The following is a 27,507-nucleotide window of genomic DNA, read 5'->3' as shown; positions in this document are numbered from 1 at the left end:
TTTTATGTGATGAAAATGAAATGAAACCCCGATGTGTTTATGATTCGGATATAAGAGAAAAAATATTTTAATGATATGCAGCAGTTTTTTTTTTCCACAGGAGAAAATCACCCGCTCGGAGGGTGGGGTATATTAGAGTTAGAGTTAGAACCTAACTAAAAATTCCAGCCGGCGCCTAACCGCGGATCGGGCCTACGCCCAGTTGGAGCCATTGAGACGGTGGGACAGGGTCAACGCAGAGCATATTTCATCCATCCCGCCGTCCCCCGACACTAGAACTGGCGGCCGCCAGCGAGATGACCACCGGTTCCCTCGGTCGACGGGCTGGGAGCCCGGCTCGATGGCGCCGCGCTGCACCTTGCCCCGGAGCGGTCGGGGGAATGCGGCCTACCATCACCCGGTTTCCTATTACGGGTGAGAGTGCCCAGTACGCCGCCCCACGCTTAGGTCCCTCCGCGAACAAAGCGAGTTTAACCTTGACAGTCTTAGGGGGCCGGTCGAACCCCTGCTCGGTGGCGGCGGATTTCTGCATAGTGAGGAGAGCAGTTTAGCTTTTCCTTGGCATAGATGACGTCCATTAACGACAGTGACCACTCACCGTCTACGCATCGTATGCTTTTCGAGCTACAAAGGAAAAAAAAGAAAGGTTTGTTTATATGGTCTTAGGATTATTTAAAGTCATATCCATATTTAATATACGCGATATAATGTTCAAATGGTAGAGATATTTAATGTTTTTTTTTTCTATAATAAAATAAATAACCTAAAATAATCTAAAAGCTACATATATGCGGGGTCACCATAAATCCAGATGCGGTTTTTTCTGAACATCAGCAATATAATCGCCCTACGCTATTATTTTAATACATCCTGGTCGAATCAGTAATTACACGTATAATTAGTAAGTATTTTGTTAGCTAGTTAGATTCAACGAAGGTCAAGAAAATATGGAGCAGTACATACATATTTTGTTGAGCCTAGTTTATCTTTATAAAAAATATGGGAAATAATGTGAAGGCCATTATTAATTACACCGCAATACACAGAGTCTGTTTTTGGGGTTTATAATGAAGTACCAATAATTCATTAAAATTAATTGAATTTAGTAAAAATATCAACAGAAGATAACCTACATGTGGTATGATACGAATTGAATAAAACTTATACAGTTCACGAAGAGCACATTACACTATCTATGACTTAATAGTATAGTCTTCACTAAAGATAAGTCTGGCTGAGCGACTGTGCCAAGGGAGTTAGCTAGTTACTTAGGAGTATCGTCTGAAGCTCACTGTTCTTTTATCATAATACCTACCGTAAATTTATACTTATAAAGAGATGATGTAATAATTATTTTATAAATGTTTTAGCATTAATTCTTTATTTTTCTCTTGTCAGAGATAAGTTGGAAGGTAAGTTTTTTCTACTTAATTGTTGGTACCCTAAAAGGCTATTTCACGGGGCTCAACCTAGCAGGACTTGCTGACACTAGCCCTAACAAGAGTAGCATTGGATTCGAATCGCGACTCACTGAGAAGATCTGGCGAGAGGAAGGTCATTATAGTTGGCGCCTTTCTTTATGAGTTGTTAAATTCGCCAGCTGTAACTAGAACTAGTTGCAGCTAGCAATAAACATATCTACTGACAATATATTGAATTTTTAGCAAATAAATAATAGTTTAAAAAATCTAACAAAATACGCTTGTATAGAAAATCTAACTAAAAAATAGAAAATAAATTTAATCAATTTGCCCTTCTACTCATGTCTGTTCATAAAATATTTATAACTACTGATACCATGCACCCCACGCTTTTTTTACAATAAAATCCTTTTTCTTTCGCTATTTTTAATTCAAATTTATTGAAATTTATTTTCTATTTTTTAGTTGGATTTTCTATAAAAGCATAGTTAGTTTTTTTTAACTATTATTTTTTTTTAATTTTTAGTTAAATTTAAATTTTTTCAATATATTTTATTTCATTTTTTTTTTAATATTGAGTTTTCATCGGTCCTTAATAAGTATACCAAATTTCGAGTCATTCCGACGTTTTGAAGGGGGTCAAAATCATGTTCAAAGATTCCGTTACATACTAACATACATACGTCTGAAGCTAATAAAAAGCGTATTAAAAACAGAAACGTTTGAGCAAATTTTGAACGTTTCATCACATTTAACGGAACAATTTTATCAACATATTTCTTTGCGATGGAATTTTACTACGAGTAGGTATCACCACCCTGCCCATTTTTTTCCAAGAAGCAATAATGCGTTTCGGTTTGATAGGCGAGGCAGCCGTTGTAAAAACTGAGATTTAGAAATCCTGTTTCAAGGTAGGTAGCGGCACACGCTGTTAATGTCTATGAGCACTTAACGCCAGGAGAGCCGTGATCTTGTTCACCCATCCTAGAATCAATGATTAAAAACTTAAAAATAATTAAAATGTCTTGACACGAATTTGTAAATTATTATTTTACAGCAAAAACAACTTTTTCTTTTTGTTTAATTTTCTTCTCTTTCTTGGATGACCACTTCTGATTAATGGGTCACTTACATTTTTTTAGGTTTGTGTTTACGTATTATTTTTTATTTACTACGGTGAAGCCATGGACGATCTGCCTGTCCATTTGGTATTAGGTAGTCACCGGAATCTGATCCTCAACACCGGAACTCGTGACCACTTTGCATAGAAACATAATGGTGTTTTGCCTTTGTTGTTGCTCTTGTAGGCAGACGAGCATACGGCCCATTTGATGGTGAGTGATTACCATTGATCATGGATGTTAGCAATGCCAGGAGCTCAAGTAAGCTGCTGTCTATGGGCTCCTAATATGTCCACCCTACAACCAGTAAATGCTATTTCGCTCTATAAGCCATAGAATATCATTAATGTATGCACACACATTTATTGAAACCAATAGCAACCCTCCCGTGTTTCAAGTTAATCGAATAAACTATATGGGAGCGTGTTGATTGCGAACAAACAAACAGGGACGTCTGTGTTATTTTATTTAGTAAATATATGGTTGTAGATATTTTGATGGATGATTTTACAGAAATAATTCTGACAAGCGCCTGCTGCGGTAAAGCTATTGCATAGCATTTTTTATCAACTTATGCAATTATAATTAGACAATAATAATTTAATATTAAAACAATAATAAAATAAGACCACGCTATTCTTATAAACATTAACAATTAACTGTCCCCTTCACACTCATAAGCTAGACCGCGCGAGAGACAGATGGGCAGACTTTTCATGATGCGCATGCAGTGCGACGTCACGCCGCGCTCTTATTCACAAACACTACACAAGCGCAACGTGTGAATGTGTTGAACGTGAGCTACATGGTAGGCGAAGTTGTGGTGTTAGGTTTTATTTTCGTTACGGCATTTGTTGATTCGGTCGCCACGCTCAAAGCCCGCGATAAAAGCTATGCAATAGCTTAAAAAGTCCTTGCAACTCTATATGAAAGCGGTTTTGGAAGAAAGAAGTTTCGGGAGAGAGAAAGGAATTTTTTTTTTTTAAGACAGGTCGACACTTAGTATGCAATTATACGTATTGGGCCTTTACCATCAATATCAATTTAAAATTCTGTCAATACTTAGTAATGCTAGTATGCTTAATAGGAGCATCACGAGTACGTAAGTTCTAAATTTTAGTTTTATTTTATTTCAACAGTATTTCTTTTAGTAAAGTGATTTATTAGCACGTCAGAGCGAGTGTAGCCTTTAACAGTATCCAACCACATATTATTTCACAAAAATGATCGTTCTGAAATGTTTTTGAACAGCGATGCGTTAATTTAAATATTTGGAGCGTTCAAAAACTATTTATTTTGTAAGTTCTATACTAGTAGTATCTCTAAAGCGATCCAACATTTTCAATCTTTGGTACGACTTTAGAAGTTCAGTCAGGCTGACACGCAAACTGAAAACGCGGCAAGTGATTCATTTGAACAACCCTCACACGTTTAGTATAGTTCAAGCGTGGAGACACGTAGGGGCCCGCATACCGGAAATTTATCCTTCCCAAACGTCGGTCCCTACTTCGCCTGTATACTGTTAGAAGCGAGTAAATGACAATTTGAATTTCAAAAGTAGGTGGATAAGTTAAGCGCCGCGTGACTTGCGCATTTCACACTGTTCTGGCCGAGCTTCGAGGAGTTGACGTTGACGTGAATCAGTATTTTCCTGAACTCCGTCGGGGGTGGTCGTATCGGCCTCGAAGATTTACGACCCTGACGTGTTTGTACGAGTTGTTATTATATAACTGAGTGCTGTTTGTTTTGTGCCAGCCCTGTCGGGAACGGATAAACGGGTCATCATAGAGGTAAGTTTTTTGAGTATTCATAACTTTTCTCAATAATTACCACAACTTACTGGTGTGTATATTATATATTTTCTTTAGGAAACATAAATGATTTATTATTTAGTATCTAAGCGCGCTCGTTACGTTCGTTTAAATTTGAAAATGATACTAAAACACTACGAAGGTCGTTCTTAGTTTCAAATGATCACGAATGGACTTAATTTTATATTTAAACTAGCGACCCGCCCTCGCTTCGGAAACATTAAAACACACATGAAACCAAAAAAAAAAAAAAAAAAAAAAGTACCCTATGTTCATCAGGGACAATGTCGGCTTCTAATGGAAAAAGAATTTTTCAAATCGGTCCAGTAGTTTCGGAGCCTATTCGAAACAAACAAACAAACAAATCTTTCCTCTTTATAATATTAGTATAGATAATAAAAATACTGATTTGCATGCCACATATGCTGGAAGCCTATTTGGAACATTAATATAAGAGATCCAATTTTATGTAAGGGATATTCAGCGGTTAATACTGTTTATTGTATGGTGTTTAATCTCTATGTTTTTTAAAAAGTAATTAACCAATATTCGCAGGCATCTTCGATTATTACTGTACTTTCAATTACTTTGAATTCTTCTTAAAAATGGAATACACTAATCATATTATTATATAAATTATTATTTTACGATCAGGAAAAAATAAATCGGTGAGGCATAAAACAAATCCTTGGGCTTCACAAATTAATCTAATTGTAAACACAAATATACTTTTTAGTTTTTCCTAGAATAAGAAAGTTCTCGAAAATTCCATACACACGTTTATTCTTTCCAGTGCATTAATGAAACAAGATCATTTTATTGTTTAGCATATCATGTAATATAATATGTAAATATTTTTTCTGCTAACTAAAAATATATTTTGATATCTAGAAATCGAACCCCGCAGGGAAATAATTTTGCCAACTGCTGCCTTCAACAATATATCGATTATTTATTCAATTAAATCGATTGTTTTTGCTATGTATGCTATAAATGCAAACATAGATTCAGACATCGCTACAAAATACGACAACGAAAGAAAACAACATTCGCACAATGAATGTTTACCTGAAAATAAATTGCCAGTCTCCGTCCTTTTCAGTGTTTGAACAAAATCAAATACTGCGTCATAGGACAGAACCAATTCGAAAATATTTACATTACTCAGGGAACTTTCTTTGTTTTGTCAAACGGGTCACGAGGGCCTTATGTAGATTTTGTCTATGTTAGATTCATATTCCGAAACTACTTTATCATTGGCTATTGACTAATAATCTCTTAGCTCAACGTTGTATTTCCAGATCCAGTTAAAAATTAAATCATTTGATAACTAACAAAAGTCTAAACGGTTTTAAATTGTTAATTGCTGCGGTTTACCAATGTGGTATATGAAGAGTATCTTATATTGGGAACTATACAGCTCTGACATTCGCTGGAATCATTGTGAAAAATAAACTCGGGGAGGCCTACGGGACAAGGCGGCCAGTGTGTTGGGATTACGCTAGTGTTACAATTCCCCAGGCGAGTACCAATCCAAAAATCCAGCCCCCAAAACTCATAAATATGCCTATTTACTTATGATGGGGCAAATTGTAAGTCCGCAAGTGTAGTTACCTTCATTCTATCTAATTCTATCGCGAAGCAGTTATGCGTTCCAATTTGCAAAAAGGAAATCCTTATTCGGTATAATTAAATTTAGGTATAGACTTTATGCTCCAGCGTGGGTGATGGAACTCATGCTGTGATATACACGGACTCCAGTACCCGCTTAACGACAAGCGAGCCGTGAATATGTTCAGTAACCAGTACCAGTAACCGTAAAAAATGAACGTTTAAGTTGGCACAAAAAATCTAATCTTATTAATATAAGCACTTATTGAGAGAGTTTTGAAGTAGCGAAGGCATTTATGTTTTATTGCCAGTTTGATACCTGACAATTGACAATTAATGCCAGTTTTACAATGAAAAAAAAAAAAGGAAAACGAATAAATGATTATTAAAATACTGGAAATCATTTTAAATTATTTAATAAAATTTCAACTCAAATCATCGCTCGAAGCATTGTCTGAATTTTCTTGGAATTAATAGTATATGAATAATACGAGTTGTAGTCATGATAAATAAACTTTGTGTGCGACCAGTCGATCGTGAATGTGTAATGGACTGTTAAATGCGTAATATTTGTTTTAATATACCTGGTAAAGTATTTCAAATATTCGAATTAACATTGCCAAAAATGTACAAACTCAGAACAAGAGTGGGTGAAATTTGAAATGAAAATCGGTGAATTGAGATTTTAACCCATCAATTGTTTACGAGAAGAGTGGGAAGTTCTAGCTTGGAATTAAGTAGTATTAAAATACATGCTCTATTAAAACGTGAATGTTGATACTTACCTTGAGGCATGAGCATTGTATGCTGGGAACGTCCTGGAGGCTAGGACGCATATTAGCTTCCCAGCGGATTCAAACTAGGACGCATAGCAGACTAGACACGATCCTTCTACCTAACCATTCGCATTTATGATACGCCGCATCACGAGTCAATTTGGATTTGCGATCGTGTATGGTACGCAGTATATAATATTCAGAGAATTCTGATGTTCATTCACTAGCATTCCTTTAGTTGATTTTTACGAGAAAACATGGAGGTGGTATCATTCTAAGCCACAGTATTTCATACCTTAAATACCAACAAATAATCCTGAAGATATTCCGTATTAGTTCTAGAAGGGAAAATTAAATTTTAAATATGAATATTGTTTAGGCTGTGGCCACAAGCGGGTTGTGTTCGAGTTGTTCAGCAGAGTGTAATGTTAAACATAACATTGTTAAATCAAGTCAGAGTATCTTACGTGAAACTAGTCTATTTTACTTAGGTTATTTCGAATATTAAATCATGGGCTAGGTTTTTTTTAATTTTGAAATTTCGATTTAATACTTAAATGGTTTTTTTTTTCAAAGCCAAAATATATTTCACTTTTACAAAACAAAACAACATAATACAATACGGGCGTCGAGGTGTGGTGTCTTGTTTGCCTTATAATTTGATATTTACTGTAAGTGGATCCCGGATACTCGATAAGCGCCAAGAAAGGTCTCTGAAATTTGATTATATTCATATGCGATATACACGTACAATGCATTGATATTTATACTTTAGCTAGTGTTTATACCGGCCCATGTATTCCGGTTTGAAAGGTGGTGCGCTAGAGACTTCGATGTCATTTCTCATTAGGGGCGGTATAGATGGATATTAATGGACTCCGGAATCGGCTTCTATCAAGAGATGCGCTTTGAGTTAAGCTATTCGCTAAGGGGAATAATAACGTAAAAGTATAATATTATTTTCTACGAATATTATGTCATCAAACCACGATTTTACTGAGTTTACGTTGTTAATATCCGCAATATGCTATTTCACTCAAATTGATACGTGTCAATTCCTGAATACGTGTGACCGATACCTCATATAAAAGTTAACAGGATCAGTAAGCGATGAATCTTAATAATGTTGACTGGTGGGTCAATATATTGCTATTTTGGGCATCCAACCAACCTACAAACTTGATTCATTAAGCCTTAGTTATGTGTATTTTGAACACAGACGAATAAACACCAGTATTCTCGAAGCAATAAATTTGGCCCAACTTATAGAATGTCATGAGCTTTATTCAATTCATTAATCACCTAAATCTATTTTTTCAAAGGCGGTAACGGTAATTATGCTGTGACATTCATTCTTGTGACCGCCGCGAAATAAATGATTCCCGCTCTACAGTAGGTGAATTCTTTTTATTTTATTATAATATAAAAAGATGAACGGTTTACCTCGTATTAAGTTGTTATCGGAACCCATAGAAATCACAATACCGTCTTCCCTCAACATAACGTTTCGAATTGAGGCTTTCGATTTTAATACAAACTCTCTCGCGTGCTCAAATTCATTTCATTGATGTTCAGGGATAAAATAAATAACGGCAATTAAAAGATCGGTGAATGCTGAGTTTAGTTTCCGATACATAATTTATCTATAATTGAAGTTCGTAATGATCGATGCTATTAAGAAAGTCAATAAGCGGTGCTGTACTAGCTCCGTTAAAGAAATGATTATTTTATGAATACAACTAACTGTTTTTCATAAAATTTACAATATTTTAAGGGGAAATCTGTGATTTTTTTATCTACGTGCCGTTTTCTTTACAGTAGTTGCGTTTGGAAAGGGTAAACTGCATACGTTCATTAATTCGCAGATTTATTAGGTAACGTTCTTTAGACCTTTAAAGGATTGATGTTATGTGTATGATACCTTGCTCATAGATATCAGTGTTGTCATACCTGGATACTTAAAACCTCATTTGAAGAAATATGTAGTAGAAAGATAACACCACAGTAGAGATTAATTTCAAAAGCTGACATTACTCAGCAAGTATAATTTCTGTCAACGTATTGAAGATGAGCTGATGCTATAAAATTATGATTTTACTTACCATACATACCGAATACTGAAAATTTACAGGAGAGAAAATAAAAATATTTAATTTCCAATAATTGTCTTTGAATAACAAGCGAGTAAAAAGGACAAAGACTCGAAAACTCTCAAGAAATCAAAACAAAATTCCGCCGATTTCTTTAGCAACACAAAATTCCGGGCTCAGGTTCTCTTCCTACCAATTTATTTTTACAAACTTTCCTTTCTCACCTCATTCCTGTCCCTATTATTGAGTTTGTGACGGTTAGTGAAGGAACTTAGCTTTTTGCGAGTTAACGTTGTGTTTCGTTTTTAATAGAAAAAAGAAATATATTAGAAGTACAAGAATTCGGTGACCACGATATTCTTTGACATGTGAACAAAAAGGCCACACATTTAACAGAATCAATGTACTACCAAAACATCTAAAAAGCACTAATTGTAACAAAAACGACCCCGAATTCCGTAATAATCAAAATATTTTCATTTAACTATGAAATAAGTACTAATCTTCTGACGAACAAATGGTTAGTGTGGCGGGTAGCCATCATACAACGCAAGATAATTGACAGATGCCTGAATCTCGCTTACGACATTTTAAAGATAAAGCGCATATATACAAGTTCCGAACAACAACATTCGGACCGTCGGTCTACCGAGCACATATCACCCGCTCGGTGGAAGATCTTTCCTTTCATCGTTAAGAATCCCAAAGTTAGTATTAAGATATACTGACCTAAATTATCAAATAGGCATACCACGAGAATAGTTTGAACATCGATCTTGCTATTCCACGCAAGACGAATGAACCACACTGTTTGTTGTAATAAAGTTTACACAATAACACAGATTTCATTCAGAAGGCAGATCTAGGATGACTTACATAGGAACGCATATTATATACATATATTATTTCATTTTGTTTTTTAACCGTTATATATTGCAGTATTACAGTGGCAACCTATCATATTTTTTTAGAGAAATAAATCAGCAGACCGGCATATAAGTGACTACAATATTTCATAGACACATTAAAGTTACTTTACCCATGAAGTTGCCGTATTTCAATACTGGCCATTTGAAACGCCATATATGTTAACGTTGAAAGCTGCTGGTGTCTCAGCGGTTGATTGAGTATCGTCAGCTTCCACTATCGCCTTTAGTCCGTCGTTGTTGACCTTAGTTTTCGGTATTCGGTACCACCACGTGGTACACTTTTTATATCAAAATCATTAAGACCTCTAAGTATTAAAAGACGCATTTGAAACGAAACCACTTACTACTCCAAGAAATGAAATCAAAGTCTCTTTAAAATCGGAACTTACGATTTCTGTATAATAAATGTTTTCTTGAGAAGCGCCTGGTTTCTTGGATGAGAGGCAATACTTCGGAAACTTTGTGTTGTAAAATCAAATAAATTCTCAACCTAGTCTCAGCGCTTCGTTCACTTTGGAAAAATGTTGCCGGGAGCTGCCGGGATAGAGTAGATATCGCTTCATAGAATTCCAATCAGCGCCGTCCCGTCAGATGAAAGTTTAACGAACTCAAAATGTAATCTGATTTGTGCACAGCTTTATTTCGTGTCCGATTCGCAGAGAGGAGACAGCCAAAAAAAAATCAGAATCAACCAAAATACAACGATATTGGAGCTTTTGGTGATAGATTGAATTCAGATACCTCCGTTTCTGTGCTTTTATTTATACTTGTATGTGTATATATATACGATATATTACGTTAAAATTTATGTATTAAACACATTCCACACAACACTATTAACTGTACACAAATTTGTAATCACAAATTATCTATACCATTTCATAACAGGCACTTATGAAAGACTCAAAAAAATCATAATGAATTGAGATTGTGTAAATTAGTAATACTAACAAAATGTATGGTTTTTACTCAAGTAAAGATTTATTATTATAATAACAATCAAAGAACAGAACAGTATTATTATTACAGAGTAACTAATAAATTTAATAAATATCTTTTTGTTTATAAATTGAATTACAAAACTTCATGATTGATCACGTTACCGATTAACGAACTGGATTTCCGAAAAATTCATTTTCTGTTTCATATGTGAAGAATTTTACTAATTAGAACACCCTTGGGCCTTAAACTATTATTATCACGCCTTAATTATATTGTTTCGTGTCAAATTTCTGTAGAAACTCAAGTTTCCCACTAACGACTTTTATTTTATATCCTCGAGTCACGTAACATGCGTATGCCGAAAATTTGTTTACATCGTTAATATGTGACTTTTATAATCATAATTTTTTTTGCTTCTAAATCGTCCTGTCATTTATTTTGTATGGTATTTTTTAAATTACCTTTATTATACTTTGCATATTATGTTATTAAATTCAGAATGCTTTTACACAATTTATTCATTTCATCTTTAAACAATGTGGGCAGCTTGCAGAAAATAATGTATTTTCAGAATTATTGATTCGAAAAGGCTTCATAACTCTTATTAAGTTGTTGGCGATGGCTGCTCACATCTAATATTGCTCCATCCACAGCGTAGTCGGCCTTCACAATAGCATAACACCCAACGATTTTTACTGCCCACAAAAAAAAATTCACCGCATATAATTTCCATCAAGATTCCTATTAAGCTAGAAAGTAATAATTCATATTCCTACTAGTCTTGAATATTGCAGAAAGATGATGTTTATTATACACGTCGTATTTACGGAGACATGTCCAGCGGCAATATCAAACGAACTTATGGTTTATTGTTCCATCCCTGGCCGATTAACCCGCTTGATTTATTATTAAGCAGAGCTCCACCTGACCTTTACGTACACGCCAAATATTTAGGGGTTTCGGCATAAGTGACTGTTGTTACTACGCGTACATTTACGCGACCTCGAACTAAGAGGTCACCCCGTGATATTTATTTCGGGCTTCGAGTTAGTGATTTAATTTCAATATTTATGTGGCTTAATGTGTTTACATGTATATGCACTCTAATAATTGGTTTCTTCATTCAAAGCTTACATTTTATAAACGCTTTTATATTTATTTCGGTTCTCTACTTTTATAGATGCTTGTTGAAAAGTAATCATGCGTTTCAGATGTAGAGTAAGATAGAGTTTATTCCTAAATAACAAAGACTTTGCCGTATATTAATATTAAAACAATTAACAACGTCAATCGACGATGGACTTCACATTCTATTTTAATAATTTAAAGTCAATAATTTCACGTAATTGCTTATCTATATTAATATCATAAAACTGAACAGTTTGTTTGTTTGTTTGTTTATTTAAACGCGCTAATCTCAGGAACTACTGGTCCGATTTAAATAGCTCCTTAACATTCTATGTTTTTTAAATATTTTCACTTTCTACGTAAATGAAGTCGCGGGTAAAATTTAGCGTCATGCCAAAGTAGCTATTTCATGCTGACAAAGTCGCGGGTAAGCGCTAGTATACTATAAAGGAACTTGTACTCGTCGATTACAATGAAAAGTTCCATGTGCGAACAAGCCCATAGACACAACCCACTGAGTTTCTCGCAAAATACCGATCCAGTTGTAGATCCTGCGAAATACCGCTGTCACTAGGGTCAGTGCTAACAAACTCTTTTAGGTTAAGCCCGTAAGCTCACCTGCCAGTCCTTAAGTAGCTGGAATAGCTCCTTAGCTACCAGCAATTAGGTAGAAAAAAAACCACGTGTGGCACTAGGGGACTGCCGCGATAAAGCTATTGCATAGCATTTTTTATCAACTTAGGCAATTAAAATTAGACAATAATAATTTAATATTAAAACAATAATAAAATAAAACCACGCTAAATTTATAAACATTAACAAAAGCAAAACATTAACTGTCCCTTTCACACTCATAAACTAGACCGCGCAAGAGAGAGATGGGCAGACTTTTCATGATGCGCATGCAGTGCAACGTCACGCCGCGCGCTTATTCACCAACACTACACAAGCGCACCGTGTGAATATGTTGAACGCGAGCTACATGGTAGGCGGAGTGGGGGTGTTAGGTTTTTTTTCGTTACTGAATTTCTTGATTCGGTCGCCGCGCTCAAAGCTATGCAATAACTTAATAAACCTTGGAAGAACTAAATATAATAAAGTAAAAAAAAAAAGTTTGATACTGTCAAAACTGATCAAGCAATGTACATCGTAAATATGTCATATAATATTTATAATTAATACGCCAATATTTCAAGTGTAGCTGTTTCAGGGTGCATCTGCGATTCCGAAACCTATTTCGTAATAAATTGTAGACCGCAACACAGAAATGGCCTGCTTAACGACCACTATGTCATGTTACAGTGAATAATTTTAGTTTGAACACAATGTTCTAGTTTTTTTGTATAATGTGAGAAAGTCTTGCTGCGTAACAGACAAGGTTTATAACAATACAGTTAAGATTTACATTATTTCTAGTTCTCCTGGTAAAATACAAGCGAACCGTAAAAAGCTTGAGTACCTTTTTAAATCTTAAAATATTCAATGTAATCAATTGTTAACTATGTACATATGTATATGGTTTCAGAGTAGTAAGGATAATTTCTAAGATTTGTCTTTTTTTATTTTTTTTATCGCTTAGATGTGTGAACGACCTCACAGCCCACCTGGTGTTAAGTGGTTACTGGAGCCCATAGACATCTACAACGTAAATGCGCCACACACCTTGAGACATAGTTCTAAGGTCTCAGTATTGTCACAACGGCTACCCCACCCTTCAAACCGAAACGCATTACTGCTTCACGGCAGAAATAGGTGGGACGGTGGTACCTACCCGTGCGGACTCACAAGAGGTCCTACCACCAGTAATTACGCAAATTATAATTTTGCGGGTTTGATTTTTATTACACGATGTTATTCCTTCACCGTGGAAGTCAATCGTGAACATTTGTTAAGTACGTATTTCGTTAGAAAAATTAGTACCCGCCTGCGGGATTCGAACACCGGTGCATCGCTCGATACGAATGCACCGGACGTCTTATCCTTTAGGCCACGACGACTTTACGAAACAAAGGTTAATCCATTACGTTCTCCGCATATAAATGTGTACATCGGCATCATAAGTACAAAATTACGAATGAATGTAATAGTAATGGGAGAACAGTCATTACTATAAGTCATTTATAGACCATTAACTGTGCTAATGAGGTTGCGATGTGTCAACGTATTTACGAAGGACCGACATTACAATTCAATCGTGTTTGGCTTCTAATACCTAACTAAAATTATTTTTAAGTACTTATTTGATATTTTATAGTGAAAAATAAACAACCAAAAGTATCTAAGAATTACTCATTTTCTAAATAAGTTTCTGCCATCTATGAAGCATTTTAGAGCCCTTCAAAATCTATGAAGGTGTTTTATCCTGCTTCCTGGGAACTTGCCGACTTATCTGGCCTTTCTAAACGTGAAAATATGGTATATATAGATGGGATAAAGTTGGCCTCGACAAGTAGGGGAGAACTACGTGAGTTTTAAGTACAGAACTTGTAACATTAAAATTGTTAGTCGACCCCTGGGAGGTCGTGGATTATCGTTATCTTGAAGAAATTCATTGTAGAAGTCACAAGTGATTAAACAATACAAATTTTGTGATTTGTTAAAGTTTTCGTAGTATTACGTATAATAAAACATGACAGTCGTCAAATACAACGCTACCCTTATTAAGTAACTACAAGTCTAACTCTAATTTGTCCAATTATTTTTTTCAGAATAAAGTCTGTATCCTTGACATTAAATTACATCCATTATTATTATAATTTTTCTTAAAAAAATGTGTGTCAGGTCTGACGCGTGACTGGAGTTTATTATTTAAGGACGATCAAGGGTAAATTTATGTATCTCGTACTATCATGAATATTTGTATATGTTTTATTCATATTGATTATATTAAATTAAATATAAATGTAAAGTAAAATCCAATATCAGAACCGGTACAGTACTGATTGTCCTTGATCGCCTCGATATCTTTTTTTTTCCTACCTAAGCTGATAGCCTTGAGAGGCTATATCAGCGTCGCCTTAACTAGTAGGTGAGCTCACGGGGCTCTGATGACGTTGCTAACACGAACCCTGGCATGAGCTGTGCTTCGCAGAATCTACCACCGGGTCGGAAACGCGACCCACTGAGAAGAACCGGCGAGAAACTCAGTGGGCTGTGTCTGAGGGTTAATTTACCACCGTTAATTTAGCACCGGTCATCATTCTCGTCGAGCCCTTCGTCGCAAGCGACGGGTTTCCGACCCGGTGGTAGATTCTGCGAAGCACAACTCATGCCAGGGTTCGTGTTAGCAACGTCATCAGAGCCCCGTGAGCTCACCTACTAGTTAAGGCGACGCTGATATAGCCTCTCAAGGCTATCAGCTTAGGTAGGAAAAAAAAAGATATCGAGGCGATCAAGGACAATCAGTACTGTACCGGTTCTGATATTGGATTTTACTTTACATTTATATTTAATTTAATATAATCAATATGAATAAAACATATACAAATATTCATGATAGTACGAGATACATAAATTTACCCTTGATCGTCCTTAAATAATAAACTCCAGTCACGCGTCAGACCTGACACACATTTTTTTAAGAAAAATTATAATAATAATGGATGTAATTTAATGTCAAGGATACAGACTTTATTCTGAAAAAAATAATTGGACAAATTAGAGTTAGACTTGTAGTTACTTGTAGCCCTTCGTCGCAAGCGACGGGTTCGACGAGAATGATGACCGGTGCTTGAGGTACCTAAAAGCACCGTTAGTGGATTGGGAGGATCCGAAATGACGTGTTTGGGGTGACATGGACTGTTTACCATTCGGTCTACAGGATCGGGTATGTAATTCCCAGCGGCCACGACAGGAGGGTTTTCATGTCGTGTCGCCTTTTCAAAGTGGCGCAATGATATCGACTGTAGATACTTACTGACTGAGTCAAGCTCTAGGTCATCATGGAGATCCACGCTCCTTAGGAACCATCGGGCTCCGACGGCTATCCTGCAAAAACGAGATTAAATACCTTGAAGGAGTTTCAAGTTGGTTTGGGCAGCGTGAGCGAACACTACGCTTACATAGGTCATGACGGGGCGTATGCAAGTTTTGTAGAGTGTCACCTTATTTTGAAGGAACAATTTACTTCGCTTGCAAATCATGGGATTGCAAATAATAATATGAAGGCGGCACGGTCGCGTACCGTTTTAATGTGGGGTCGGAATATTATCCCTCTGTCGAGGGTGACGCCTAGACATTTGACCTTCGAGGTCCACGGTATGGGCTGGCCAAAGAGAGTGATGGGGCTAACGGCGGAGGTGTTAATGCCCCTATTAGGGAATGGGCTGCTTGAAGTGGTATTCGGAGGGCGACCCCTTTTGAAGAGCATCGCTGTGCTTTTTGTAGGGTTGATGTCAATGCGCCACTTCCGGAACCACTGTCCCATGGTGGTTACTCCAATGTTGTTGTTCGGAACTTGTATATATGCAAGCTGATCTTGAAAATGTAATAAGCGAGATTCAGGCATCTGTTCAATATCTCGAATTGTCTGATGGCTACCCGCCACAAATACATCGAACGTCCGATATATTCGCATATACACCGCACCTACAACATACTATAAAAATAATGTCCTGTCTGATTTTTTGTTCAAAATAAAGGGCATTTTGTAAAAAAAATATGATATTAAGATTAAATTGATTTGTTTTAAAGTCAGCTGCAAAACGATTAAGGGAGAAACACATGCTGAAGACTTCGGCTATTTAAATAGCAATTTAAAAAAAATGGTAGGTACAACTCATACACGGTCACGTGAATTCAATCTAGGATTCTTTATAAAAACTTGGGTTCAACGTTGGGTAGAAATATGTGCATATTTACATATACATATATGAAACACCCAGATTAAGAATAAATACACCTGTTCGTCGCACGAATGTTTGGTCGAAGTAGGAATCAAACCCATGCTCTCGACCCAGCCGTCAGAACGCCATCCAGTCAATCAAATTATATAAATCACACAATCAGCTAATTGAAATAGCCTAGTAATACACACGTTTTTAGATGCTTCAAATTAAAGATACACTAACAATTTAAAATGAAATCTCTGCTCAATCGATTCTTAATATAGTATTACAGTTTCAAAATAGTATTTACAGGTATTTATTCTAAAAGATTACATAATCTAAAAGCGAAACAGGTCACAGCGCAACATCGCTAATTCGATTATAGCAACGACTGAACGAGCCTTGTACAAGGAAGTTTCAACCGTTATAAACACTTACTCATTTAGTTATAATATCTAAAGTAAGAGTCTTAAGACGCATAATGCTTTGCTTATTACTGTTGCGAAGATGTTTCCTATTTAAATATTAACAGAAGCTTTGTTGCTGCAGAGATAGTAGGGTTATGAATATACTTAGATATTAATAAGTAAAACTAGACGAATATAAATGTGGTTCTCAAAGTTACTGTTGATAAATAGATTATAAAATTAGCGAAAAAAAATTTTTTTATACTATAATACATTTTTTGAGATGATCCCTTCACATATTTTATAGAATTCATCACTTGCTGCTTGAAATACTTTGGATTCAAAAGATAACTCACACTAGAACCAGCTAAAATTATCTCTTGTAATGAAACGCCACGGAAATACTTGAATAATAAAATTTGGATTATTTGTCTTCAAAATATATAAATATTTATAAAATCACCTTGTAAAAATGCCCTCTTGAAGTGCTAATATGAGTCTGTTCTAACGTCAATTTGTACTTTAACGTTATTTTGAATCTAACTTTTAAAAAATCTGGAAATAGAACACCTCTTAGAAAAAATTTACATCATATAATAAAATAAAAATTAAAGACTATGTTTATCAACAGTAAATTGTAAATTGTTAAATAAACAGAAAAAGTCTCATCTCTATGTACATATAAACGTAAAAAGTTCTCTAAAATTTTTAAATACCTAAATCAAACAATATAAAATAAACAACGTAAAATATATTTTTTTATACTTCATGTAAGCAACAACTGACATCTGTGATGCGACCCTTGTGCCACTATGTCAGGTAAAGCCTTGGATATTTGGTCACTTACAAAGGCTTAACTCCCCTGAAAACGTCGCCTTGTAAATCCAAGAAAATCTTGAGGTAACCAGTCGGATTTGTCGGGACATAATATTTTCCTTATTGCGTGAAAATTATCAAAACACTCAGGAAAATAAAAGGCTTTTTATGTTCCCCCATTGTATGCTGCTCCAGTACATGGTATACATAAATATGTGTTCAGTGTTCTCGAATTACGTTATGGAACGGATAACTTTTGTCCAAAGAAAGAGAGTACTTTCGGCTAAAATAAGGACCAAAATCTTTGCATTTTTCAAAAAAATCTCTAAAATGGTCTAATCGGCAATCCTGTGAAACTTGGTAGCGATCGGTCAAAGTCTAATTAAAGGTCCGCCAGCAAAGCACCCGGGTTTGACTAGTGAAAATAAAGAAAAAAATCCAATTTAAAATGGCACACTGGAATCACGGGAAACCAAACTGTTTGACAGATTTAGATTTGCATCTAACAAAAAGATTCAAAATTTGTGTAAAATATCACTTTGTCGTCTATCATTGAAAGTCAATTAGGTAATTAATATTAAGTCTTTAATAGGTTGCCGCTTAGTAAACAGAAAGTTATGAAGTTATTTTTATCATCATCATTATCCTGCCCTTCTCCCAGTCACCTGGGGTCGGCGCAACATGTTTTCTCCTTCCATACTCTTCTATCATATACCATTTCTTCGCTCACTCCCCTCCTACCCATATCGTCTTTCACACAATCCATCCATTTCTTCTTAGGTCTACCTCTTCCTCTAAATCCTTCCACATTCATAGTTAACACTCTCTTAACAACCTCATTTTCATTCCGTCTCATCACATGTCACAACTTATGAAGTTATTTTTATATACGTTTTTAATTTGCATCAATCAAAATATACAATCGCGGTATCTCTGCCAGCGCAGTGATAATTTTTTAATGTTCTTCTCGAAGAAATTAGGTGTATGGGAGCCAAAAAACTCTTCAAAAGCATTTTGCACTGCCTCTTAGGTATTCCATTTTTATTGCAGAAGTCTGTCGACGCAAGATCTGGTGAGTATGGCTTTTCAAGGGTAGGTTTCATTCGAGACTTCGCGTAGGTCTTCAGGGCCTAACTATGGTAATATGATGAGCGCTTACTCATCAAAATTAACTCATTTTTGATCACAAGTGACACTACGGTTCAAAACCCCTTCTTTTCTGTTTATTAAGCAACGTAAGATCTGCCTTAACGCATTCGTCGCGCTAGCGATCATTCAATTTGTATTACTTTCCATTCAGTTTTACTTATGAAGTCATCTTAACTTGCCAATTTAACGCAAATGAATCAATATTATTTTGATGCTAAATTTGAAAGCTTCCACTATCGCATTTTGATTCGTCGTTGTTGACTTTAGTTTTCGGGCGACCACGGGGTTCATTTTTTAGATGCATGAAAACTTCCCTGCCGGTAGCGTTTAAACCAATAACGAGTCGTTGGTTAGTTTGCAGTGTTCACTCTGTACGCGTCATAAATTCTATGGACCGTTTGCACAACATTGTTACAGTGACAAAGCTCGTACTACATAATTACCCGTATTTTTAACTTGTGCATATTGATGACCAAAAAAATGTGACTGAAAGAAAAAATACATAGGATTTCATGTTTTTGAACTGAAATTCACTCGAATTTAGAATTTATTGCCAGCTATAGATAAATTGCTTTTCAAATGGAATTGAAACACAAAGAATTGGAAAACGACAACTTCAGAGGTGAAAACATATTAAATTTGAAGAAATATTAGGAGGACTAGTCTAGAATACCCGGTAATAAAAATAAAGACATTCGAGACCTCATACTTCAAGGCTAGTACTTCTTCTTCTTGTCGTTCCCTCAATGCTGAGGATCGTGATTGTATGTCAATCTTCTCCACTCGGTCCGGTTCTGCGCCATATGTACCACTCCCTGTATCTGGCTAGTACAATTCACAATATTCGAACAGCTTGCAATATTTAATTGAACCATTACTATATTCGCTAATTGTGACTTAACTGATTGTAAAATAGATTAATAAATAAAAAACCTTTAAAGATCCTCATAAATACAATGAATAACAAAGTAACTTTGTCAACAAAATGCAAAACGTAAAAACGCTTAGTATTAATTATTATTACCGAAAACTGTCAAACGTTATCATGTACTTAAGCTTTTGTGATCCTTTAACTCGAATTAGAGTTAGATTCACAGTTTTAAAGATTACATACTATCTATTATTAGTTTTTTTAACACGTAAACTACTACTATCTAACTCACCTGGTATTAAGTGGATACTGGAACCTATAGACATAATACGTGAATGTCACCTTCCATCTTGAGACATGAGGTCTAAATCTGAATTCCATAGTATAACGGCTTTTCCGTTGCAAACCGGAATCCATTACTGCTTCTCAGAAGTAAGTAGAGTTTCTGGTACGTACTCGTGCGAAGTTCACAATTACACTCACTCATTAATTTTCCATAATTCTTATTTTATGAAAAAGTGTCTCAATTTTCCATCAGTAAATAAATTTTGATTTGAAAAGGTAAATGAAATATTTGAAGTACTTCAAATAGAAAAAAAAGTATTTCTAATATGCTGTCGTTACTTGGTAAACTTAAAAGCGGAGATTGATCCTAATTTAAACAACTTTGATGTGAGATATTTAAAAAAATTACTTCGAAAAAAAAAAAAAAGATTAATTGCAAAAAAAAGTTGGGAGGAGTTCAAAAAGGGATGTTACTTTAAAAAGCGGCTGTGTTCAAAAGTTATTAAAACTTCAAACGATTTATAAGAGCCCGGTGTAAGGGCGAAATGATTCAATTTGGGGTCACGCCGGAGTTCACGGCGGTAACAAATCGACCCTATTTATTGTGGGCCAAGTTTCCCTATCAGCAATTTGCTAAAACCATTACACGGATAATAGAGTCTATCCACTGTGCCTAAATAACAACGTCGCGTTTTAGATTAATTTCGTTTGGTAAGGCCGAACGTTAAGTGGATCTCGTTGGGGGATTTTGACTAACATAATTGAGATACTCGCGTTTATCCATATTTTCTTAGTCCACGGTCTTCATGTTACATTTTCCTCATTCTTGCGTCCTAAATATTATAGTTATATAATAAATAGTACAGGGTGCATTGAAATGGTTTCAGTCATTGATATAATATTCTGCAGAGTTAATCATTCTTCAAAGGCTAGTATTTAAAAATTGCGATCTAAGAATGTGTATTGCTTTGCACGCAACTGCAAAATAATCAGTGAAACAAATACTTTGAAAGAAAAAGGCGGAGGTGTCTGATGAAAACCCGGTTGAAACTTATGCTTTTTATGTTTGTGTTAAGTAATGATAAATAAAAAATAAAGACTCAATAATATAATAATTAATCACACGCTGTATATTAAATCAATACTAGGAGTGATTCATGTTTCATCTCAGCATTACTAAATTTATAATAAATAGTGATAATATAAAATTCCTCTATTTTTATTCAAATCCAGTACTACAAACAAGGTAACTGAGGAATATTTAGCCAGTTTGTATCGTTAGCGATCCTAGCTTCGTTAAGGAAGTATTTGTTTACCACGTCTATACTTAAGAAGATTGTACCAACATTGTAGCTATTCCGAGGTACGATCTAATCAGTTCAGCTGTTTGTTCGGCTCAGTTAAGCTCATTAGAGTATATAAATGCACAATCGAGCTTCACAACTAAAGCATTAGGATAAACTACCTTAACGTGGTAACTATCGTCAAGCTGCAAAGATTTTCCACATCGTTGAACCAACGTCAGATTTCAAGATCTATCTTTGATCTCTTCTTACGTTAAAATATTTGCGAAAATAGATAGATAATCATAGTTTTACGAAAATCAGTCCAACTCTGCATGAGTTTGTGAATTCTATCAGACTATTTTTTTTTGTATTTCATATACACAGGTAGTAACGAATTGTAGTCACGTGAAATTTGATATTATATGGTGCACTTTGTTTCCTTTTTACCAATGCTACCTCACTTGTGTGTATCAACTTCATCGAATTTCGTTGGAATAATTAGATCTGTATCATAATAATTCTAAGACGTGTTTGGTGTTTGTCACGATATTGTATCCCGCTGTATATAAGTCAAGATCTATATTCAGATACAAGCGACAATTTTACAGTTACCCTAAGTTGTGACGTGATAACGTCTTATAAATCGATGAACACCGGCTGCACGCACGAAAAAGTGTCACGTTCCGCTTGAGCCTAAACGTGCAAGCGAGAGCGCGGAACGAGCGATAGAGTATCACGATTGGCCCGAGCGTTAGTTTATCGCAAAAAAAATAATTTTTTAAATTAACTTATTCTTTGTATTATACAAAATAATGATAATTCAGTGATAATTATTCAATTCAATTGATAAAAGTATGAAATTTTTCATCAATATATCTGACATTTCTTTATGACGTTACTACGTAAAAACGATAGACGTAAACCAACTTTACAGACAAACAATTTAAAAAAAAAACTGTCTGATGATAGAACAGGTTTGTATTAAAATAGATATTTTTTTTATACATATTTTCTGAGCTATCGGAACTAAAACGTTAATGATTGCTGCATACATTGGGTATTTTGTTATAGGTACAGGGTGGCCCATAAGTCCTTTGATATGAAAAAAAAATTATTAAAATAAAACTAATTACATTATGAATTAAATTTTTATTTACATAAAAAGCTTAAAAAACGGGAATTATTTTTTGAAAATAACATCTCCTAAATGTAATCCGTTGCGATCACGGCACTCTTGCAAACGACGTCTAAAATTGTCGATGACTGCGCGGCACGTCACTGCTGAAATGCTTGTCATTTCTCTGCGGATGTTTTCTTTTAGGGCCTCAATTGACCGCGGGTTTGTGTCGTATACTTTAGCCTTAAGGTAGCCCCACAAAAAAAAAACCATCGGGGTCAGATCTGGACTACGTGGAGGCCAGGAAATGTCTCCTCTCTTAGAGATAACTTTGCCAGGAAAAAGTTGACGGATAACGGGCATAGCAGTGTTAGAGGTGTGAGAAGTGGCCCCATCCTGTTGAAACCACGTCCTGGCATTAAAGCCTGAAAAGTTTTGCAATTCTGGTATGAAAAACTCTTCGATCATAGCCACATATCGCTCCGACGTAACAGTAACTGCGCGCCCTCTGCCATCCTCAAAGAAGTAAGGCCCTAGGATACCATGGGCTGACATAGCGGCCCAAACAGTCACTTTCGGACTATGTAAGGGCTTCTGATGCTTAAGTTTTGGATTGATGGGGCTCCAATAGTGGCAATTTTGTTTACTAACATGCCCGTTAAGATGGAAATGAGCCTCGTCAGAGAACATTATGTTATTGAAGGAAGTAAACCGATTCAACATTTCATTCGCATAATTTTGTCTTTGAATACCGTCAGTTTCCTTTAATTCTTGAACCAACTGAATTTTGTAAAGGTGCATATGTAAATCTTTCTTCAAAATCCGTTGTAACGATGTCCTGGATACGTTTAATGCTCTGGCGCGCTTACGAGTTGACTGTGTCGGATTTTCGCGAATAGACTGTGTCACTGTGTCTATGTTTTGTTCCGTACGTGACGTCCTTGGGCGACCCAACCGCGATTTATCTAACGTCGAACCGGTCTCCTCGAACTTAGCAACCCAGTTCTTAATCGTTTGAAGAGTTGGAGTGTCGTCAAAGTTGTGTAAACCTTTGTGTTCTCGAAATTTACGCCGCGCAACGGTTGCCGAATTGTCGTTTTTATAAAACTCGCGCACACAAAACGCACGGTCCGCTCCGGTAAAACGCTCCATCGCGACTAAATTCCCAGAAACCGAAGTTACTCCCCCCGTTACCCCTGCACCGCTCACGCGCGCCCTGTTCGTTTTATTCAAATTTTACTTTTCAAAGGACTTATGGGCCACCCTGTATAAGCGTAAGAGAAACGAAGGGAAAGTGTACATAATATTTGGTAAATAAAATACGTACAAAATATACTATAGATTTTTTCTTTGCACGCAACACGTCTAAAGGGAAAATTGTAGGATTATGTGAATTAAGAATTTGTAATAATTTAACCTACATTTTTTTACAAAACTTGACTGTATTATTTAATTCTTGGTTCATTTGAGATTTTTTGCCTTCGGTCCACCTTTGTATTAAATAATTGGGTGTGCAGCTTAAAAACCGGAGAAGGGGCAGTGGTTCACTTACTTTTATATTATATATAAAATTATATATTATACTATACCTCCTCCTTACGTCGATAATCCTCAAGGCTGAGGGTCGTGGCCTCAAAGAAGAAATTTTCTTGGGAAAATACACATGGTGGGGACCCGCGTCCTTCTGCGGCAGTGCTTTTGGAATAGATTTAGTTCTTCGAGGCCGCTGAAGCCTTATTTGGACCCGCCTAATTAACCGCCACCCGACGTTCGGCATTGGACTATTTTACGGTGGAAAGTTTGAACTCCGACTCAACTAACCTTTTTTCTCATCCGGGTTAGGACCGGCATTAGCAGAGTTTTTCATATAAAAGTATAAAAAAACGTAGCGGATGTCGTGTGCTGTAACTCCTTGGCACCAGGTAATTTACTGTTCAATTCAGTCATTCTCTTAATAAAATTTCGCAACTCCCTCAAGTGCATCGTCAAATCAAATATGAGAGAAACTCCTGAGCAGTATGTTTTATGCGATAAACGCTCGGAAACGCACGTAACTGAAAACCTTGAAACTACCTTTTAAAACAATACGTACTTCCACTCTACACGTGCGCGTTTCTGTATTTACCCATTTCAGGGACGTTTCTAGAATGCGCTATGTTATTGCGAATAATTTACCTATCGCATTTGCAAGTTCAATGCAAGTTCCGCATTTCGGATTCCACGTCTGGTTCAAACTTTAAGATGTCTCTGAACACGATACTCTAACTTTAACTAGGTACTGAAAATGAGCTGCATTTATATTTATTTGAAGCATATTTATGAAAAAAAAATTAAAACATCAGTCAATGCGAGAACAAGATTTGATACCAAAATTCGTAGCTAATCAAGTACAAAATAGAAATTTTGTTTGTCTCAATCCGCACCAAAGATTACATATTAGATACACGGCGAAAAGATTTCTGTCGGAAAGAATTTCCGGTTCGTGGAATTGAGATAAATGACTCAATTCTGAAGGAATCGATCGCGGACCATCTATAATGACCGTTGGCTATTGGAGTCGCTAATAAAAACCGGCTTGATAAACTACAGAGTGAAGAATGCTTAGCCATTTTTCAAAAATAGTTTTATATGTAATTCTAGAACCTTTCTGATTTCATTTGATACTAGGGTAATTTTTGTTGGTTCTATTCAATACCTTTACAATACCAGTTATAGCAAAGGCGATTTACTATATAAAAATAATATATAATTAAAATTTTCATTTATAAACAATAATTGAATTCTAAGTAATAAAAAACAGACAGTACTGAGATGTCATCATTTAAGTCACTTCTGCAGAGATAAAATGAAAATCTAAGTTCCCTAAATCTAATCCAAACAACAAACCAAGAAACCGAAAATAAAACCTCTTTTTATCTCCTGTCCTATCCAGTCCTAATTCTAAGTAAGACTTAGATTTCCTATATCTACTCGCAAAGAAGGGATAATATTAAATAAAACAGTAAAATTTAGGTCTAATAAGGAGATAAACTCGTAAATTAGGTTTAGTACGAGATGAAAGGCTAACCTATCCTCACCTTTGTAATAAAAACCCTACGTCTTGTTAAGTTTCCTAGTGCGGCCTCGAAACCTCAATATCTATTCATAAATCTATTGAAGACACATCAACCCTTACCGAGCAAAAGCAACTTTCTCTGACCTCGTTTAGCTGAACCCAAAACCACATCGGTTTGACGCTACTGTATTTTAATTACTATTATAACTTTGATATACCTGAAGAAATATTTTATGTGATTTTAAAACATAGAATGATATTAAATGTATAAATTGAGATTTGTTATTAAATATTCATACATGTGTATTAAATAGCTAATTGGAAGAAAGATTATTTATTTCATGGAATACGGATTACGAACACAAAACTATAAATATGCGTAATATGAATATGTCTTGATCTTTCTTGATGATTTGGAATCATTAAATATTATTTTTCCGTTTCTTCTACTATGCACGTTGCATATCATTCCGATTGGTAGATACCCTTTTTGACCTCTTAGAAAATTTAAATTTATAAAAAACATGTTACAAAACCAACTCTTCAATTCGAATTGAAGGTAATTCTTTTATGAAATGCTTTTGAATCATTTTGTCTATAGATTATTTGGTGACGTGATCACTGTTAGTGGAACATTTTGTAACTTCCAAAATGTTACGGATCTTTGATATGTCGTGTAATATTTAATCGAATTAATACTAGAGTAAGTCCTGCACAACAATAAGTATAATCTAGAAATAGCCCCGAGGATTTTTTTTATTGTCCCACACTTAAACAGAAGGTTTTGGTATCTGACCCAACAGCCTCAATCTAAGACACTTTTACCAGATTAACAGAGAAGACCAGTACAATAACCTTATGTTAAGTATGTACTGGAGATGAAAGGCACCTCCAGGTGAATACGATTGTTGACCTTTATAGACAGAATTTAAAGTCTAATATGCATTAGTGCTTCATAATCAAAAGATAATAGAAGGTAATACTTACACTTCCATGCTGTTTCAGAATACATCTTATAACCTTACATATATTACTTTTTTACTTTTTCTGGTGGTAGGACATCTTGTAAGTCCGCATGGATAGGCACCACCACCCTGCCTATTTTTGCCGTGAAGCAGTAATGCGTTTCGGTTTGAAGGGTGGGGCAGTCGTTGTACTGTAAAAACTGAAACCTTAGAACTCATATCTCAAGGTGGGTGGCGACATTTATGTTGTAGATGTCTATGGACTTCGGTAACCACCTAACCAGGTTGACCTAACGAGCTCAAGGCCCACCAGGTGGGCCTTGAGCTCGTTCAACCCACCTAAGCAGTAAAAAAAAAAAAGACGCGCCAAATCTTCGTACTGGGTACCATATACTGTAGTGTTATACACATAGCCAGTAGGTACTGTTGTAGGTACTGAGATCAAAGTACCAACTGATGATACAAACTTGATCAATAGATGATAAACTAATAAATAGACAATTGCTGTAATAAATGCCGAAATTTGGTGACATCGTTCGGACAATTTATCGATGTCGGATGTTACGAACTTCACTTAGACGTTATCGAGTTCATTTAAAATTTAATATCTCGAGAAAATTTTTGTTACTTTATTCGAGTTATTCGAAAATTATATTGTCCATGTCTTCAAAATATCATAAATTTTGTGAAGTTAAAGAAAATGTATAGAGATAATAATTAATTGATATAATAGGTTGGGGAAAAAGTCTTTTCGCATTATAGTATGTATGAACTTTTAATAAATCTCTTTGGTTATACTGTTTGTGTCTGGCTGAATTTGGTATCATCAAAAGTTTAAATTTTAAATAAGATTTCAAATTAGGAAAACGTGTGATTTTTATTTATTTTTCGTACTGTCAGG

The 27,507-nt window shown here is 35.4% G+C and overlaps 1 protein-coding gene across 1 annotated transcript in view; it reads left to right on the top strand.

Annotated features, from left to right (window-relative positions):
• Positions 1 to 4,171: 4,171 nt before the first annotated feature.
• oeh (neuroparsin) overlaps positions 4,172 to 27,507 on the top strand; it is a 31,082-nt gene continuing 7,746 nt past the window's right edge. Inside the window, exon 1 of the mRNA XM_028170419.2 lies at positions 4,172 to 4,332. The gene's annotated coding sequence lies outside the window, so the exon portion shown is untranslated. The remainder of the gene's footprint in view (positions 4,333 to 27,507) is intronic.

The sequence above is a fragment of the Bombyx mandarina genome, chromosome 06, assembly GCF_030267445.1.
Source record: "Bombyx mandarina strain Sakado chromosome 06, ASM3026744v2".
Taxonomy (NCBI): Eukaryota; Metazoa; Arthropoda; class Insecta; order Lepidoptera; family Bombycidae; genus Bombyx; species Bombyx mandarina.
This window is presented reverse-complemented; position numbering and strand designations above follow the sequence as displayed.